The sequence below is a fragment of the Pseudochaenichthys georgianus genome, chromosome 23 (assembly GCF_902827115.2).
Source record: "Pseudochaenichthys georgianus chromosome 23, fPseGeo1.2, whole genome shotgun sequence".
Classification (NCBI taxonomy): domain Eukaryota; kingdom Metazoa; phylum Chordata; class Actinopteri; order Perciformes; family Channichthyidae; genus Pseudochaenichthys; species Pseudochaenichthys georgianus.
The window spans coordinates 16039987-16057994 of NC_047525.1; the positions used below are offsets into that span (position 1 = coordinate 16039987).

An 18008-nucleotide genomic window follows, 5' to 3' on the forward strand; every position below is an offset into this window, starting at 1 on the left:
CATTATTGGCAAAGGTCCAGTGCACTTTTCGACATAACCTGCAGCAAATCACAGACAGGCGGAGAGAGAGAGAGATAATATTACCAGCTGACACTCAACACAGCTGAGTGCTATATAAGTTATAGTCTGGCCCCCTATGTGTGTGTGTGTGTGTGACACTGAGGTCAACAGGTGTCACGTTTTATGTGACACAGATGTCGTGTTTTCAGCGGACGTCAGTTATGGCAGGCAATCGTCTCGGGAGTCCTTTCACTTGGCAACAGATATTTCACAGCCGTCAGTTTCATTTGTAGTTCTAGGCAGGAATGTTACTCATTATGTGTTGACAGAGCACTTCATTTATATATTTGATGTATGCTGTAGTTGTATGAGTAGTATGTTTCATGGTCACGGGAACATGAATCCCATTGTCTTCGTTATCACCTGACTTTGACCCTTTGTCCTTCATGAGGTTGACATTCAGCACTAGCATACATTTGAAGTTTAGATTTTTCCACAAAGCTACTGATAATCCCACCATTCTCCATCATATGTTGTTAAAAGTGCATCAAAAGAGGGTGAACATGGTAAACACACCTACCACACCTGCCTTGTGCATGAAATAATGAACATATGATGAATGGATTATCCCAAAAGTTTGCCATTATTTTTCGGCAAGTGGATTGATTAATTAGTCGACTAATCTTTGCAGCTCTCTGTCATGGTTTTGGATTTATGTTTTCCACCTTTGTTTTGAAATGTTTTCCTCTTTGTATCATGTCTGGTCCCTCTCCCTGTGTTTTTCCTCCCTGTCATGTGTCTAATTGTCTGAGTGTGTTCACCTGTTGCCCTTGTGTTTCTCCTCCCCTGCCCAGCTGTGTCTTGTCCTGTGATTACCCTTCTGTGTATTTAGTCTTGTCTTCCCCTGTGCTCCATGTCTGTTCGTCGTCATTTCATGTCACTGTCACCCATGCTTGTCCGTGTCTCCTGCCTGTTCCCGTATGTAACAGGCACGTATGTCTGTCGTGCTCCCCGGTTTTGTTTCTGTTAATTAGTTTCTTGTTTTTTCATGCCTTCGGCTTTTTATAATAAAACTCGCTTTTTGTTAACAAACTTTTTTTTGTATTTTTTAACTGCACTTGGGTCCTATTTTCCCCAAACCTGACACTCTCAACATATGGATGTTAAACGTGTGAGCCTGTTAGCATGCTGGCATTAGCATTTCATTCAAGCACCGCTGAATTGATGCCTGACACGTTTTGCACATGAAGAAACATTTATTTTTGGTACGAGTCAAAGACATGAAATACAAGTGATCAAGGTTGTGTTACGTTGCACATTGCATAGATGTTTTAATGCTTGGTCTTTTTACAACAAAATCAAATCATTTGTACTCCCGTTCATCCACTGCTTTTGTGGTGAATCAGCTTTAAACACAGCTAGTTTAAAACTGATTGTAAAGAATATAAAATGTCGTCATTTCTATGGTGAGCTCACAAACCCTCGTTTATCAAACTTTCCACTAAACTCTGCATAGATGGATAGACTCATTGAACCACACTTCCCCTGTTGTGGGTTGAGCACACAGGCTTTCTGTCCCTGGAGGAACACTGGACTTCATTTAATAGGACACCAGTAACCACATCTCATTTTCCGAATCAGTTTGTGTTGGTGTAAAAGCAGCTGATAAACTCATCCCTCATCTCTAAGATTGAAGCTAACGCAGCCCCAGGAGTCTTGTAATCCAACATGGTGCTGTTCATTAGTGTTCAGCCGGGACAGGCTCCCTTATCCCCAAACACTAATAACACTGAATCCTCCCTGCAGGCCGCATCCCAAGACACTGCTGTCCAGGGCTGTTGCTGCGTGTAGTTCAAGAAAGTCATCTTTATAATCATTGGATGTTTACACAGTTACAAGAGTCAATAAATAACAAATGTTGTATCCTGCCATTTAAAGTATTTTCTTACTTAAAGGGGACCTATCATGCAAAATGCACTTTGTGATGTCTTTTATACATAAATATGTGTCCCCGGTGCGTCGGGGAACTCACGCAGCGTCAGAAAATAAAACCCTCTCTCTTTTCCTCCGTACCCAAATCTTTTAAAAACGGCTGTACAACGAGCGGATACAGGCCGTTTCTCAATCGCGAGGATTCTGGCTTCCAAGCCAATATTTCAAGGATACTACGTCATCGAGTGCCGCCGAAGGACTGTTCCAATCTCCAGCATACTTGGAATTCCACCGAGGCCGCGTCCTTGGTTTGGGGGTAATTTCGAGGCTGCACATGGGTAGACTTCGCGTCCTTCAAATCCCCACAATGCTTTGCGCACGGACCAATTTCCCCAAATCTGTGGCGGAAAATGTAAGACGGGGCCTCTCATATGACGCACAACTGCACACTTGCTAGCCTGTTCCACTCTTCGTTTCCCGAATGCCAGGAAGTATTCTTGCCTAGCTTCTGAAGGAAGTGACTCGGAAGACATGTGCTACCAAGCAAGCATCCTCGCGATTGAGAAACGGCCACAGATTTCCATCCGCTGTGACGTCGGCGGACCCACAGAAAGTTGCTATCAGAAACAATGCCTGACGTGTTTTGGACGTCTTTGTTTACATTAGCAAGCCTCGCTTACACTCAGAGCTAACCTGTACTGAAGAGCACATGTGTTTAAAAAGCAGGAAATAAAAAAAGAACTCACCTTGTGATAAACCCGCAAGAGAAAAAGCATTTGAGCTCCATACTATTTCAGAAATAATCCTTGACGTGGTTTAAACAGGATGGCGTTTTATCACAACCGAATTTAACTTTATCTCCGGTAGAATTCTGATCAGGCATTAGCTCCGCCTCCTTATTTATTTTTTTCACCCAAGGACCCAAGATCCGCGTTTCTCTAACAGGGCTGCAAAAGAGGGGTTTGAGCAGTAAGAGGCATGGCTACAATGGGTGATCTGTTTGGGATTTTGAAAAACGTCACAGACATGTTTTGTATAGGTATGGCTCTACAATATGTTTCAAATATAGCATGATAGGTCCACTTTAAGACCTTCCGAAGTCCACATTTGAAATAAAATCATTGAGAAGAAACTAATATTTCCCAGTATACACACTTACTTTAATTACATGCACGCATACAAACACAAAGTATTATCCGCATGTTATTATCAATTTAGACCATGTCAGTGTGTATCACATAATTCGATGTGGGACATGTTTGTTCACATGAGCAATAACGGATTATAGCGCTGATAAAGTGAACAATCAGGCTGATAAGGTCAGCGATTAGTGCTGGCATGGGGGATTCCATCACTAACAATACAAAAGATTATATATCTATACAGAGAGGTAAATACCGAATGCTGAACAACATATGGATTTTTAATCAAATTGCAGTGTTAGGAATCCAAATGTATGACGCAGTGCTTTGCAGTGATTGGGATTTTACCATCCACCTGATTGACAGGTGAGAGCTTATGATGCATTGCCTCAACATGACATATTACACGTGTATGAGCGCAGTGTGATTGAAGCTTGTTCAGAGTATCAGGTGTCTGGCTGACACATATCCTCGCTTGGCTTCGTTATTCTGACTCACCCTGACAGCTGCTCACTCATGCCAACACATTGGACATCGCACAGATTGGGCTGGAGTTACAGTTGTATAAGCCGTGTCTCTGCTCCATCAGTTTCCTCTGCGTTTGATTCCAGCGTTGGAGACAGGTGTATGACGGTGTGCCGATGAAGCTGTTGGAAAACTGCATGTCTGTTGACCTTTCGCAGTATGAATAAAACATCCATATAAATGTGCTGTTGGCACTGCAGTCACCTGAACCTTTAGCGTCTGAAGCCTCCTGGGAAATCTCACGAAGCAGATCCAGTGCAGCTGGCTGGAATAATACAGTGATTCAGCTGTGAGCTGCATGGCCTGTGCTCCTAGAGCTGAGCCCCAGTGTCTCTGCTCCTGTCTCTCTGCTCCTGTCTGTCTTTATCGGTCTCTCTGCTCCTGTCTGCCTTCATCTGTCTCTGCTCCTGTCTTTCTGCTCCTGTCTCTGCTCCTGTCTCTCTGCTCCTGTCTCTGCTCCTGTCTCTGCTCCTGTCTCTCTGCTCCTGTCTGTCTTTATCTGTCTCTCTGCTCCTGTCTCTGCTCCTGTCTCTGCTCCTGTCTCTATGCTCCTGTCTGTCTTTATATGTCTCTCTGCTCCTGTCTCTGCGCTCCTGTCTGTCTTTATATGTCTCTCTGCTCCTGTCTCTGCTCCTGTCTCTCTGCTCCTGTCTCTCTGCTCCTGTCTCTGCTCCTGTCTCTCTTTATCTGTCTCTCTGCTCCTGTCTCTCTGCTCTTGTCTCTGCTCCTGTCTCTCTACTCCTGTCTGTCTTTATCTGTCTCTCTGCTCCTGTCTCTCTGCTCCTGTCTCTGCTCCTGTCTCTCTGCTCCTGTCTCTCTGCTCCTGTCTCTGGTCCTGTCTCTCTGCTCCTGTCTCTGCTCCTGTCTCTCTGCTCCTGTCTCTGCTCCTGTCTCTCTGCTCCTGTCTGTCTTTATCTGTCTCTCTGCTCTGCTTTTGACTGAAAATGAAGTTATAACGTATTTACTATGAATGCTTATACAGTTATTAACATGTGTAAACACTCATTTGATGTATGCTCCTGGTCACAGGTGCTTTATGTGCATACATGTACATTATATTAAAATGCTTAATGTAGTTTGTAAACACTTAATTTGGAGTAATATGCTCACTAGTATGTACTAAATCATGTGCAACAAGGAAAACACTAGACCTAGCATGCAGGATAAAGATTTTATAATGAATAATATGATCCAATATGCTACCTATATGCATGCTATGTGCAGAGAAAAGAACAGACTGTATTCATTTTAGTATCTCTTTTGGAAAAATGGGAACTAAAGTGAGTTAAACAAGTGTGAAGCTCAACATTAAATCCCCCGTGGCTGCATCTGTGCCAGGGTGAGTTGAATATTCATTGATGCAGAAGATTTTACAGAAGGGTTTTGTTTTCAGAGTGGATGCGCTGCATTTCATGAGTCCAGCAGCACACATTTTGATCAGGGCTGCACGACTTTGGGAAATAATGTAAGTGCGATTTTTCTGACAAATATTGCGATTCGATTTGCGATATTTGTTTTTAAGCGACCCAACGGAAGTTTATTGTAAAATGCGGCCATATCTCCGGCTAGGAGGGTCGTATCAACGTACTCCCGTCTCTAGCACCCCCGCAGCCCGAGCTACGAGTGAAAGAACTAAACTTACATGAAACTTCCGTTGGGTTGCTTTAAAGTCAAGCTTCAGTTTAAGATTCACCCTGTCATAGAAATGGACAAGTGATGGAGCATTACTAACCTGACTCAGATGCTTTGTTTCACCAGACCATCTAGGAAAGCTCTATTGGAAGCCATTTGGAAAGGGCAGGCACTTTCAAAAATACTTGGCAGGTGAAAAAAAAAAATGTAAAAAAAAAATCGCAGGCTTTGTGATTTGATAATCGCATCATTTCAAATCGCGATTTCGATTCAAAATAGATTAATCGTTCAGCCCTAATTCTGATCAAACTGTATGAAATGGTTTATCTGGGAGCTGTAGGTGAACGAAGGGATTATACTGAGTTCTTCTTTGACTCTTGGATTGATCTAATGTGGTGGGATGGTGGTCATGACCTAAATGTGACAGGGTGTTCATCTTCTAGGATGATAGGTGTTGATGAAAGATAAATATGTATGAGGAAAAAGTCATGTTTATGTTGTGCTGAGCTTTCATATTGTATATATCTGTATTTACATGGAAGCCTTCCTCCTCTTCTCTATAGAAGGTCAGATTATAAATGTAGTTCCCTGTGTCTGTACCCTTTTCACCCCGCTGAGGATCACATGAAATATGCCATCTGGTTGTGATTTAAGTGCTTTACATTATCAGCGTTAATACCCGTCACATGCACAGCCTTCGTTTCCCGCTGCAAAGCATGTGTCGCAATAATGGGAATTAAATCTTGGCAGCGTCAGTGTGTTAATGTACAACCACTTCATAATGGAAGTTGACTTAAGTAACCTATGTGTATGTTTTTCCACGGATACGATATATTCTCTTATCAGTTCATACTTGGACCATAACAAACTGAACAGACTTATTACTGTCGGGGAGTAGAGGCTTAGGAAGATGTGTGTGTGTGTGTGTGTGTGTGTGTGTGTGTGTGTGTGTGTGTGTGTGTGTGTGTGCAGACTTATTACTGTCGGGAGTAGAGGCTTAGGAAGATGTGTGTGTGTGTGTGTGTGTGTGTTGCAGTTAATACATTATGTCATGGAGCAATAGAAGAGGAATAAGCTGTGAGTGAATGTGCAGCTATAGTCGAGAATCAGGACAATACACACACTGAACTGTGACTTCAGACATCATTGTGTCCTCGACTGTCCCTGAGCGATAATGACTACCGTGAAGTACTGTATATAAGTGTGTGTGTGTGTGTGTGTGTCTAATAGCGAGACCAAGTGTTCTGTTTCGGCTGCCTCTCAGAAGCCGGTGCTGCACACAAATCATTTCCTCTGAACATCTTCTGTGCTCTGTGCTGTGGCTGTGGAGGGAATAAAGTCACCGTTTGTGCAGCAGTCTGCAAATGTTGCTGTTTATACTTTAAATGCGAAATAATAAAATGTTGCTCCATATTATACAGATTTGTACGTGAAACCAAAGAATACGCGTAGGGTGAACTCTGTAACTCTTCACGCAGACAGGCTGGGTAGTGATGCAATGACAGTTAAAGCCTGTCACTCGTCATAAAGCCAATTCACAGCAGCCATTTGTGGTTTCACCTAACCATCATTTCTGTGTGTTTTCCAAAACGACTAATAACCTTATCCTTCTTCGTCCTGTAGTGGTGACAGCAGAGCCGCTGGTCCGAGGCCCGAGGAAACTCCCTGAACATATCGACTGGTCGTACTCAGGTGAGCACATTTTCTTTTGCAATGGTGAAATATATTACAGAAAGATATGCAGAAAGACTGTGTAGATAAGTATTTGTGAAAGGTGGTATCATGCTCTTGTAGTGTGTAAAAGAATACATTTTAAATAAAAAAGCTCAATACTAATAATTCAAATTATACTATAAGTTAGAACTGGTATAGGGGGTGTTAGCATCATGGTATTTAAGTCATCTTAAGGGTACTTAGTGACCAACCGTTTGAATCAGCCAATCAGATCAAAGGTGTAAGATGTATTTATTGCCCTCCATAGCAGTTACTCTACATGAATAATAGATAACAAAATGCTAATAAAGGGGCAGTCGTGTCAATCAATACATCCCAAAAACAATCTTCAAAAACAAACAAATTGGTGAAATAAAATTGTAATATCAAAACGCATCACCGTCACCAGGTTTAGGTTGGAAACCCCATAGATGGAGTGGCCCTCTGCTTACCTTTAGAAGTCACACAGACACATCCTAAAACAGAATGTCAGTGTGAACATCACATGAATTGAAGGAATTGTCTGTGAACATGTCCTGAGAGACAGCCTTGATCTGCCTCCCTCCATATGGTGGGATGGCACCGGCTAAGTCAGCATGAAGCCCCCGCTGTGCTAAGCTGTGCTCCACCAGAAACAAAGAGTGGACGCAGACAGTCCGTAAAGGGCCCCCGAGGGACAGATAAGCTTATAATGGAGGAATGATCAGACACAAGGTCATCAGTGGGCTAAATGCATGCTTCTGAACGTATTAACCTGCACCCCAGTGGGAGTGCTGGTGATAATTATAGCGTTATGAAGCTAATAACACTGTCTGAGGCAGGCAAAACAGCAAAAACACATTCTAATAAGACATTTTTCAAACCATTAATTGACCAAATAGCTTGAACATTCAATAAAATGACTGCACATTTGATTTATGATCCAACTACTTGTACTAGTAACTGATTTGTCAGTGTTTATGATTTGAGGGACATTGCTTAGCATGGGTAGCTGTAGCCCTACAGGGGGGGGCGCCAGCTAAAATCTTGCCTAGGGCGGCAAATTGGTCAGGGCCGGCCCTGGCTACATGTATATGGATGTCAGCTTAATGTGCACTGAGACGATAAAGCTTTAATGCCAGAAGAATAGTCATCATACATATTTTACCAATAGCAAAAATAAATACTTTATCTGTATCTCAGAGAAACGATAATGTGTTGAATACAAAACAAGGTTAAATAGATCCTGACATTGAAAGAGAACAGCCCTGCTTTTTGGTTTATGTTATGCTGATATTTGTCAGAGCAGCATGAATATGAATTGATGCACATGTTTTTTTATCTTGGAGATTGTTTTCTTTTCCTGTCAAATCTTTACAATCAATTCCAGGGCACATACACCCTGTTCGACAGTGTAATCGTTTTTTTTGGGTGGGTGTGTGTGTGTGCGCACACCATCTTGTTTTTCTGGACAGCTTTGTTTCTTGCCTTGTGCTGTGCGCTGGGTCGTGAGTAAAAGCATTAACATGTGAAAGAAACACACTTCATTGTGAGGCACTGTGCACAGCTTTTCACTTGGGTCAGAAGTGGAGGGGGCGGGGGGCGAAGTGAAAAAGAAGAGAGAGGGGCACATGAGAGGGAGAGATTGAGAGGAAGAAATGTGAGCACAGGAAGAGAGAAGCGAACGAGGAAAGCTTCATCTAAATCACAATACACCTTTTCAAAGCGTACGAGAAACAAATCATCTTTGTTTGGTCTTCATTTATATCAAAAGCTATATATTTCAGAGTAACTAAAACGTTGTTTCTCGCTTAATGGGGACTGTTTGGTCCACAATAATCAGTTCTGTGTTTTAGTATTAGTTCAGTAACATCGCCAACTTGCATGATATAGGAGATAAAGTCAACTTGTGTGAACCAATCAAAATCCTATTGGGCGGCGCTGAGCAGCAACTGTGCCATTGCGCATAGACATTGGTGATAGTGGCTATAGAGGTATTAAACTACACCTTCTCTGAATGAAACAATCGACCCACCTCCTCAAGTGATAACCAAAACATTCACTGAAAAACACTGAAGCTCTCTGTCGAGCTGAGGGGAACTGCACAGGTTGGTGGAAACCCTCGGTGAGCCCTTTAACATTATTCAGTGATTTCACCTAAAACAGCGCCGGAATACTGGCAGCCCTTTCGCTCTGCCTCTTCAATAGTGCACGTGTAGGTCTGTCTATGCATGTGTGTGTAAACTAGAAACAACACAAGACACAAATGTAATTTCCCCTCGGGGAGGAATTCATCTTGATCTTAATCGCACTTTTCTCTCTTAATATATTTTTTCATTTAATACATTTAGAGATAAGGCCACTGCTAGCCTGTTTTCTTTATTTCTTTATTTTTTATTAAAATCTTGGTAGCTGCAAACCGTTAAAAAAATAAATAGTATTAACATTAAACCTGCAGGTACCCAAGTTCCTCCTCCTCCTCCTCCTCCTCCTCCTCCTCCTCCTCCTCCTCCTCCTCCTCCTCCTCCTCCTCCTCCTCCTCCTCCTCCTCCTCCTCCTCCGCTTTGTCTCCAAGGGGTCCCAGGGATCCTTCTGCCTGGCAGACCCCCCCAGGGCCCATCTGTTAGACATTATGTGTGTGTGAGTTTCCCCTTCTTGGCAAATGCAATGTGATGCAATGCATATTTCAAAGGATACTGTCAAAAAAATCCCAACTACAATCACTACATAAATGTAGGCAAATCCTGGCAACAGCACACTCTCCTCTCCTCTTTGTCAATTCTCCTCTCTGAATTTCTGTCTATTCTCTCTTCTCCATCCGAATACGTTTTATCCAGGGGCGATGCAGGCTTCAATACTCCCCTGGTGCTTTGTCTGGGGAATACACACACACTCACACACACACACACACACACACACACACACACACACACACACACACACACACACACACACACACACACACACACACACACACACACACACACACACACACACACACACACACACACACACACACACACACACACACACACACACACACACACACACACACACACACACACACACACACACACACACACACACACACACACACACACACACACACACACACACACACACACACACACACACACACACACACACACACACACACCATGTATACATCACTTCAGGGGACATTACATTGACTTACATGCATTTCCTGGAGACTTATCCTAACCTTAACCATAACCAACACATGCCTAACCCTAAACCTAACCTTAAAGGGGAAAGGAAACACCAATTACAGTTATAATATTCCGGTAGTTTATTCATTTTACAATGGATATTGATCGTAATATTTATTGTATATGATATTACTCGCCAAAAGAAAATTAATTATCCGCCGGCCGGGTGGGGAATTCCGGGACCAGGCCGCCGCCATTAGGGGAGTCCCAAATGGTGACGTCACTGGCTGTGTTTTCGCTCCACCGAAAGTCAACACAACGTAGCAGATATGGCAGCGATGGAGGAATTTTGCAATGAGATCGACGTTTTGAACGATGAATTTGACTATTCGTCGGGAGATGACATTGATGTGGAAGCATCTACAGTTACCAGGCATCCCATGGCCTATGCTTATGAACCGATTCGGTCGAATAGAGTGGCATACGATCCGGAATAAAACAATTAAAAAAAACACAATGCTAACAGTGAGCCTCTGAATTAGCCCCGAGCGAAAATGCTAACCTATTACTGCACCGAAAATCACTCCTAGCTCCCTTATTACTTATCCTAGCCGCACATCCAACACATCGTTTATGATCGCAAGGAGACACAGAATCTAACGGTGCCCACCTCAACACTGAAAGACGTATCCACAAAAACGTACATCAAAACAAGTGGCGCTAGGTACTAACATACGCCAGGCTAACGGCTTACCTTCCTCATTGTCTGGTCTTCAATGGCATTACAACGATAAAAACGATGATGTAGTTAATCCATAGGTTAATATCCAATGGGGCTGTGTCCCCTTTGAAATGTTCTGATAATCTATAAGCAATACAACTGCAATTCCGTTATCTGCTGTCCGCTCTGTGCTCCGTGCGCTCTGGGTCCTGCAATACCATCCATTGATAGCAATACTAGCCTTTTTGGGGCTGTTTTCGACAGATGAGCGTGTGTATGCCAGTTTAATTAGTTGAGCTATAGAACACCCCCAATTCTCTATTGTGCGTCATAATAATAGCTACCATTTAGTTTGGACGCGATTGCGTTAATTAATAAGGTCACACTGTGTCAGTAAATACATGTGTGAGCTAGTAATCTGGTAGTGCTGCAATATTTACCTCTCTCTCGGCAGCTGAAGCAACTCGTTTGGTGGCTCGAACTTCACGTTTGTTGACACTGTCATTGTCTTGCGCGGCCGACGTGCTGGGACGGTCGGTGTTCCCGACTGCATACGTTGAGAAATCGAATATTGTGGGAACAGATCCTGGCTTCAAATCCAATGTTTTGTATTGAACCAGGCATCCAGACTGGACTTTGAGCAGCTTCTCATCCTTTAGTGGCAGCCTATGGAAATGTACTTCTTCCTTCTTTGTATAAAATCCATTTGTGCAGCCTGGGGCAATACAATAAACTCCTGACGACGACCGTTTTCTTGTAATGTAAACTACTGGTGCATTGCACGCCATGTTGTTTGTTATTGAGCTTTGGCCCAGGAAGCCAGTCAGTGACGTCACTGGAAAAGTCCCGGAGCAATGGAAGCGCCCATGGTCATTAGGCACGTATTTCAAAAAGTAAATTCGCGTATCTCGATCGTTTACATTGGAAATAGACTAGATAAATACATTTCCTAATGGTAATATTGTCGCATGGAAAGCAGTTTGAAAAGTGTTTCCATTTCCCTTTAACCCTAACCAAGTCTTCACCCTAACATTAATGATTCCCCTCATGGGGACCTCCAATTTGTCCCCATAAGGGAGGCGAGTCCCCACACGTGACTGTGTAAACAGATTTAGGTCCCCACAAGTATAGTAATGCTAGGCCACACACACACACACACACACACACACACACACACACACACACACACACACACACACACACACACACACACACACACACACACACACACACACACACACACACACACACACACACACACACACACACACACACACACACACACACACACACACACACACACACACACACACACAACCACAACCACACACACACACACACACACACACACACACACACACACACACACACACACACACACACAACCACACACATACATACAGCACTGGAATTTCAAATCAGTGTGACGGTGTGACCTGTTGACATTCTTCCTACTTTGTAAACGTGGCTGGTATTAAACATTAATTGTAACTGTCACCAACATTTTAAATTCTGCAGGAAAACTAATAATGTTGTTCCCAGACCAACAATAAATGCAGGTGTGTCCATCATTGACTTCAACTTTGCCTTAGCCTCTGCAACTCAATGTCATCCTGTATTTGTGGTTTTAATTATCACAATAATAACAGGAGAGCTGTAGTGTCCCCTGCTGTAAAGACTGGTTCACATAAAGTAAGCTCTGAAGCCTTGACTCCAGATTTCTGAGAGCCTCTCATTCATCTCGTGTTGTCTCTTTCACTCGGCACACGCATGTGTTCAACACCATGCATGCACTATGTTCTATACAGCTCCGTTAGTCACCAAATACTTGAGGCTGGCTTCTCTTCTGCTCCAGTTGTTGCTCTGCTGCTAGAGCCTGGTGGGGGACATGAGGTAGTGAAGCAGAGGTGCGTGTGTGTGTGTGTGTGTGTGTGTGTGTGTGTGTGTGTGTGTGTGTGTGTGTGTGTGTGTGTGTGTGTGTGTGTGTGTGTGTGTGTGTGTGTGTGTGTGTGTGTGTGTGTGTGTGTGTGTGTGTGTGTGTGTGTGTGTGTGTGTGTGTGTTCTTTGCTTTTCTACGGGTGTAATGTAAGTAAGAACATTTACCCAAGCATTTTACCTATAAGTACAATGATCAGGTACTTGTACTCTACTACAATTGTATGGAAACAATTGAACTTAGATAGAGATAATTCAATGGCATTTAAAAAATATTTAGGTAGTTGTCTAATTTATTTTTTAATAATTTCTATATTTATTTTTATGTATTTTAGATTTTTTTGCGTACTTTTTTGTTCAATATTTTACACACATTTTGCTGACCATACTAAGCAAATTGTCCTCATGGTAACATCTTTAATATATACTTTTTATTTGTAGCAGAGTATTTTTACAGTGTGGTATGAGTATTCTTACTGATGTAATGGAGTTTCCCTTCACCACTGCTTTTCTTTCGCTGTTCCTGTTCTCCACCAGTATTGCAGAGTTAATGAGTTCAGTCTCTCATTTTTCCACTTGGAGTAGCCTATCTGTGTTAATCCAAAAATCATACATTTATATTAGGGATCGACCGATATGGCTTTTTCAAGACCGATACCGATTATTAGTAATCAAGGAGACCGATAACCGATATTTGGAACCGATATACATTTGCAGTAAAATCAGAAAATCTTGGTGTCAAAATGTAGAATAACACAAACTCCAACACAACACAACTTCTTTGAAATGCATTTAAGCATATATTATGTTTAATGAACTTTTAAACATCTTACAACTGGTTTCCTCTCTGTGCCCTTTTCTTTAGTGCAGCCATCTGCAATGAGTTAGAGAGAGACAAGAAGTGGGGCTGCAGGCTGACATGCTTAACTAACAATAACGCTTAATTTATTATATCAAAACAATGCCTGTCTATCTAGCATAACATCCCAATAAGCTGCTAGCAACTGCAAAACACTAGTGCTAGCTAATGTTTTGCAAACTATTAAAAGTGAGGCTATTACAGTAGACCTAACGTTAGTCTAGTAGCCTCACTTCTAATATTTTGCTAAACATTTGCTAGATACATGTTGGCGAGCTAATGAGCTTCACATATCAACCTGAAAAACTGCGATGCTCCACTCGCAGCCCCTCCCCCTCCCTCCGCACCACAGTTACTCCGCTGCGAGACGCTGCACGCACCCCCAACTCTGACTGACTTCCAGCGTCCCTGTGTAACTGGGAAACTGATAGAATTGGATCATAAAATCGTGGTGTTTTTGCAACTTCAGCATAGGGGATTGCGAAGACTAGGGTGCTTTCTGTGCTGTTTTATGATCTAGTTAACCTTCCCTGTGTACAGTACGTTGAGATTCCCAGTAAATCAGTTGAGGGAGCGAGCGTTGTTAAATATTTAACTTGTGCTGAGCCTCTGACTGCAGAGACCTTTTCATGTTCTCACGTCTAGACGGAGTGTCAGAGATCTGATCAAGAGCATACGGGACTCTTCTTTCCTCAATAATCTGACAGGGCTGCTGTCAGATATACGCTCGATGTTGAGGTGTCTGGCACTCCATCATTTACATAGTCGATCTGTGTGTGTGTGTGTGTGTGTGTGTGTGTGTGTGTGTGTGTGTGTGTGTGTGTGTGTGTGTGTGTGTGTGTGTGTGTGTGTGTGTGTGTGTGTGTGTGTGTGTGTGTGTGTGTGCCATTCATAATAGATTCATTTAGAAGCTGAGATCTTGTCAGCCTCAGTCTGAATCCTCTATGTCAGTCTGTGTGTGTCTTCTCTATAGCATTGAACACACATGTCTTCTTTGTCCTTGTAGCTCTCTTCACGACACAGACACAGGTCGGTTCTTTAAAACGGGCGTTTATTTCTTGGAGTTTTCATCCTGTAGCCTCCCCTCTTCCGTTACGCAGTGAGAACTACAACACCGAAATGACACGTATACATAGCCAAACATACTAGCATATTGTGCTACACATATGAATGAAAATAAGAAAATGAAAACATAAAACAAATACCTCGTTGGCCGCTTGTCGTGAAAGGAGATTAATCTAGTTCCTTTTCTGTATAACTTGTCACAGACTTCTTGTCACATTAAAACGTTGTCACAGACTTCAGCAGAGCTTCAAACAAAGACGTCAACCCACATTGAGTTGTACGGTGTAACAACAAAACACGCAGTACCAGCACATGAACAAACATTTGTTCCTAGGCACAAGAAACACATAAAACAAACTGTATTAAATCATGCCATATTTAACGATTATAAAATAACATGAAATAAAGTATTTATTTATCTAATTGGACTATGACATTAATTGTGTTATTCTTTTTAATTAAGGCAACTTTGTTACGTAATTTACAGTCCTCCTCCTTTAGTCTCTTCCCCACCTTTTGCACTGTCTCTTCAGGGGGGGGGGTGTTTTGTGAACTTCAGGATTTTAGCCTTTGCAGACCCTTTACATGCACTTAAACCTATATTACACTACAGGAAAGGGCAAACCCCAAACAGCAGAATAGGTCCACTTTAAGTGAATGTTTGCCTTTTGCTGCCCACTGCTCCTGATACTATGATGTTAAATGCAGAGACTAAATAACATTGTGTTTGTGCACTGCTGTGTACATGTAAGATTAAAGAGGATTTCATTCTGTTTGTGTCTGTTTAAAAAAAAGAAAGAAGGAATTCCGAGAGAGGACGGGAACAAAATCAAGGACAGAAAAGGTTTTTATAATGACATCATTTTACTTCAGAATTGCAGACTGCTTTAAAGGTCTCCAATGTGAATTTGACATCAAAGGCAGGCAGTGTCATGGGAATACTGTTAAACTGCAAGTAGAACTCAGAGATTTGAAATGTTATTTTCATTTTTTTTAAGCATCCAAATGTGTACACACACACACACACACACACACACACACACACACACACACACACACGCACACACACACACAGAAGGAATTTAAAGCTATTACCTGTTAAGTCATGTGTGACCAGTTGCAGTTAAACCATCTGCTCTGAGCTCATTGGATCCATTGTTTGTCTTTACTGTATATTGTGGACCGCACGCACGCACGCACGCACGCACGCACGCACGCACGCACGCACGCACGCACGCACGCACGCACACACACACACACACACACACACACACACACACACACACACACACACACACACACACACACACACACACACACACACACACACACACACTGTGAGTACATGTAAATGCGATAGTGTAACATGCAGTACCACCATGAATACATTCACTCACACACACAGAGACCCTGCATAGCCTTAAATGTAATCAGCAGTTGTAGATTCAGACATGCATTCATGAATAAACAATGCAGAGCCGTTTGAGGCGGAGCTCGAGATGTTAAGCAGAGCATTTGTGCTACAGTATATGAATGTATTGCACTGAAGGAAAAACACAGCTTTGGCTTTTCTATCTATCTATTTTGATGTTCATATTCTTTTACATTATTCATGTGACGCACAGCCTGGTTAGGGGAAGCATAATTCACGCTGTGTGCTCTTCCCCTCCGAAAGAACAATTCACACACACTCAGGCTGCGGCCACACGAGGACGAAAACGGCTAAACGCATAGGATTAACGCAAACGCAATCGCAAACGGCTTCCGTCCACATGCAATAATTATCTGGATAGTGTCTGCCCACACGAGACCGCTCCGTTTAGCTCCAACCGCTGGAGAAGCTGCAGTACATATGCCAAGCCTGTACGTGGCGCTGTAACTTCCTCCACAAAAGCAGCGAAGAAGCATGGTTGTCATGGTTGCCCTTCTGTTTATTCTCCGCGGTGGGGGCCGAGGGAACCGGGCAGAGTTTTTCGCCAGTCAGCATGTATTAAAGTTGAAATCTTCCGGACACAATTATAAAAGTGCCGGTCAAAGGTCTTCTTTGTTATTTATTGAGCTTTAAAACAAATGAATAACGACTCTATATAATATAATGATAAAATACACGGAGCCTCTCTTTTTCCTCCCTCTCTTCAGACAGCGTCAGTGTCTGTCTCATGCAGCAGCTCATCCAGTAATCAGTGACCCGGCCGACAGTAAAAATAAACATATTTATAACTAGTTTAGGGAGTTTGAGAGGTAATTAAAATAGCTAAGGGTGATGATCTGACTTGAAGTGTGTGTTTTGCTGCAGCGGGAGGAGCTGCAGGGGAGCAGAGCTGCGTGTCTCCGTCCTGTCAGATTAGACTTCACTCGCGAGAGAAAGATAAATAATCTGAATTCAGGGTGCAGTTTACTTTGACGCGGGGGTGAGCAGCAGAGGTGGGGAGAGGCGGGGCTATTGCCTCATCATTATTGCTGTAGATGTTGCACAAACAACTGTAGCATGGTCAATAGCGTCCGGAGCACGATAGCAACTCTGCGATCCGCCATTGTTGTTGTTGTTGGTGGCGAAACACTTCAGCACTGGCGCGGGGTAAGCGGAGGTGAGCAGAAGAGGTGGGGAGAGGCGGGGCTATTGCGCAATCACTATCAGTGATCTGAAAATGTCCGTATAGGGCGCACACATGGAGCCGTTTGACCCCCCAGAGAGCTGCGTATGCCTTTCTATCCACCTTGGGACCCGTTGTCGTTTCCTCAGTCGTTTAGTGCCATATTCGGTCGTCCTCGTGGGGCCGAACGGTCTATATGACACTAAACAGTAACGCAAACGACCGAATTCGTCCTCGTGGGGCCGCAGCCTCAGTGTAACGTCTGACCTGGGAGCATGTATCACGTCTCGTTAAGGCTGCGGCCCCACGAGGACGAAAACGGCTAAACGCATAGGATTAACGCAAACGCAATCGCAAACGGCTTCCGTCCACATGCAATAATTATCCGGATAGTGTCTGCCCACACGAGACTGCTCCGTTTAGCTCCAACCGCTGGAGAAGCTGCAGTACATATGCAGGAGCCTCTACGTGGCGCTGTAACTTCCTCCACAAAAGCAGCGAAGAAGCATGGTTGTCATGGTTGCCCTTCTGTTTATTCTCCGCGGTGGGGGCCGAGGGAACCGGGCAGAGTTTTTCGCCAGTCAGCGTGTATTAAAGTTGAAATCTTCCGGACAAAATTATAAAAGTGCCGGTCAAAGGTCTTCTTTGTTATTTATTGAGCTTTAAAACAAATGAATAACGACTATATAATATAATGATAAAATACACGGAGCCTCTCTTTTTCCTCCCTCTCTTCGGACA

At 43.1% G+C, this 18008-nt stretch overlaps 1 pseudogene; it reads left to right on the forward strand.

The window, feature by feature from the left end:
• The window catches only part of LOC117468410 (receptor-type tyrosine-protein phosphatase zeta-like), a 39292-nt pseudogene that overhangs the window by 8608 nt on the left and 12676 nt on the right, over nucleotides 1–18008 (forward strand).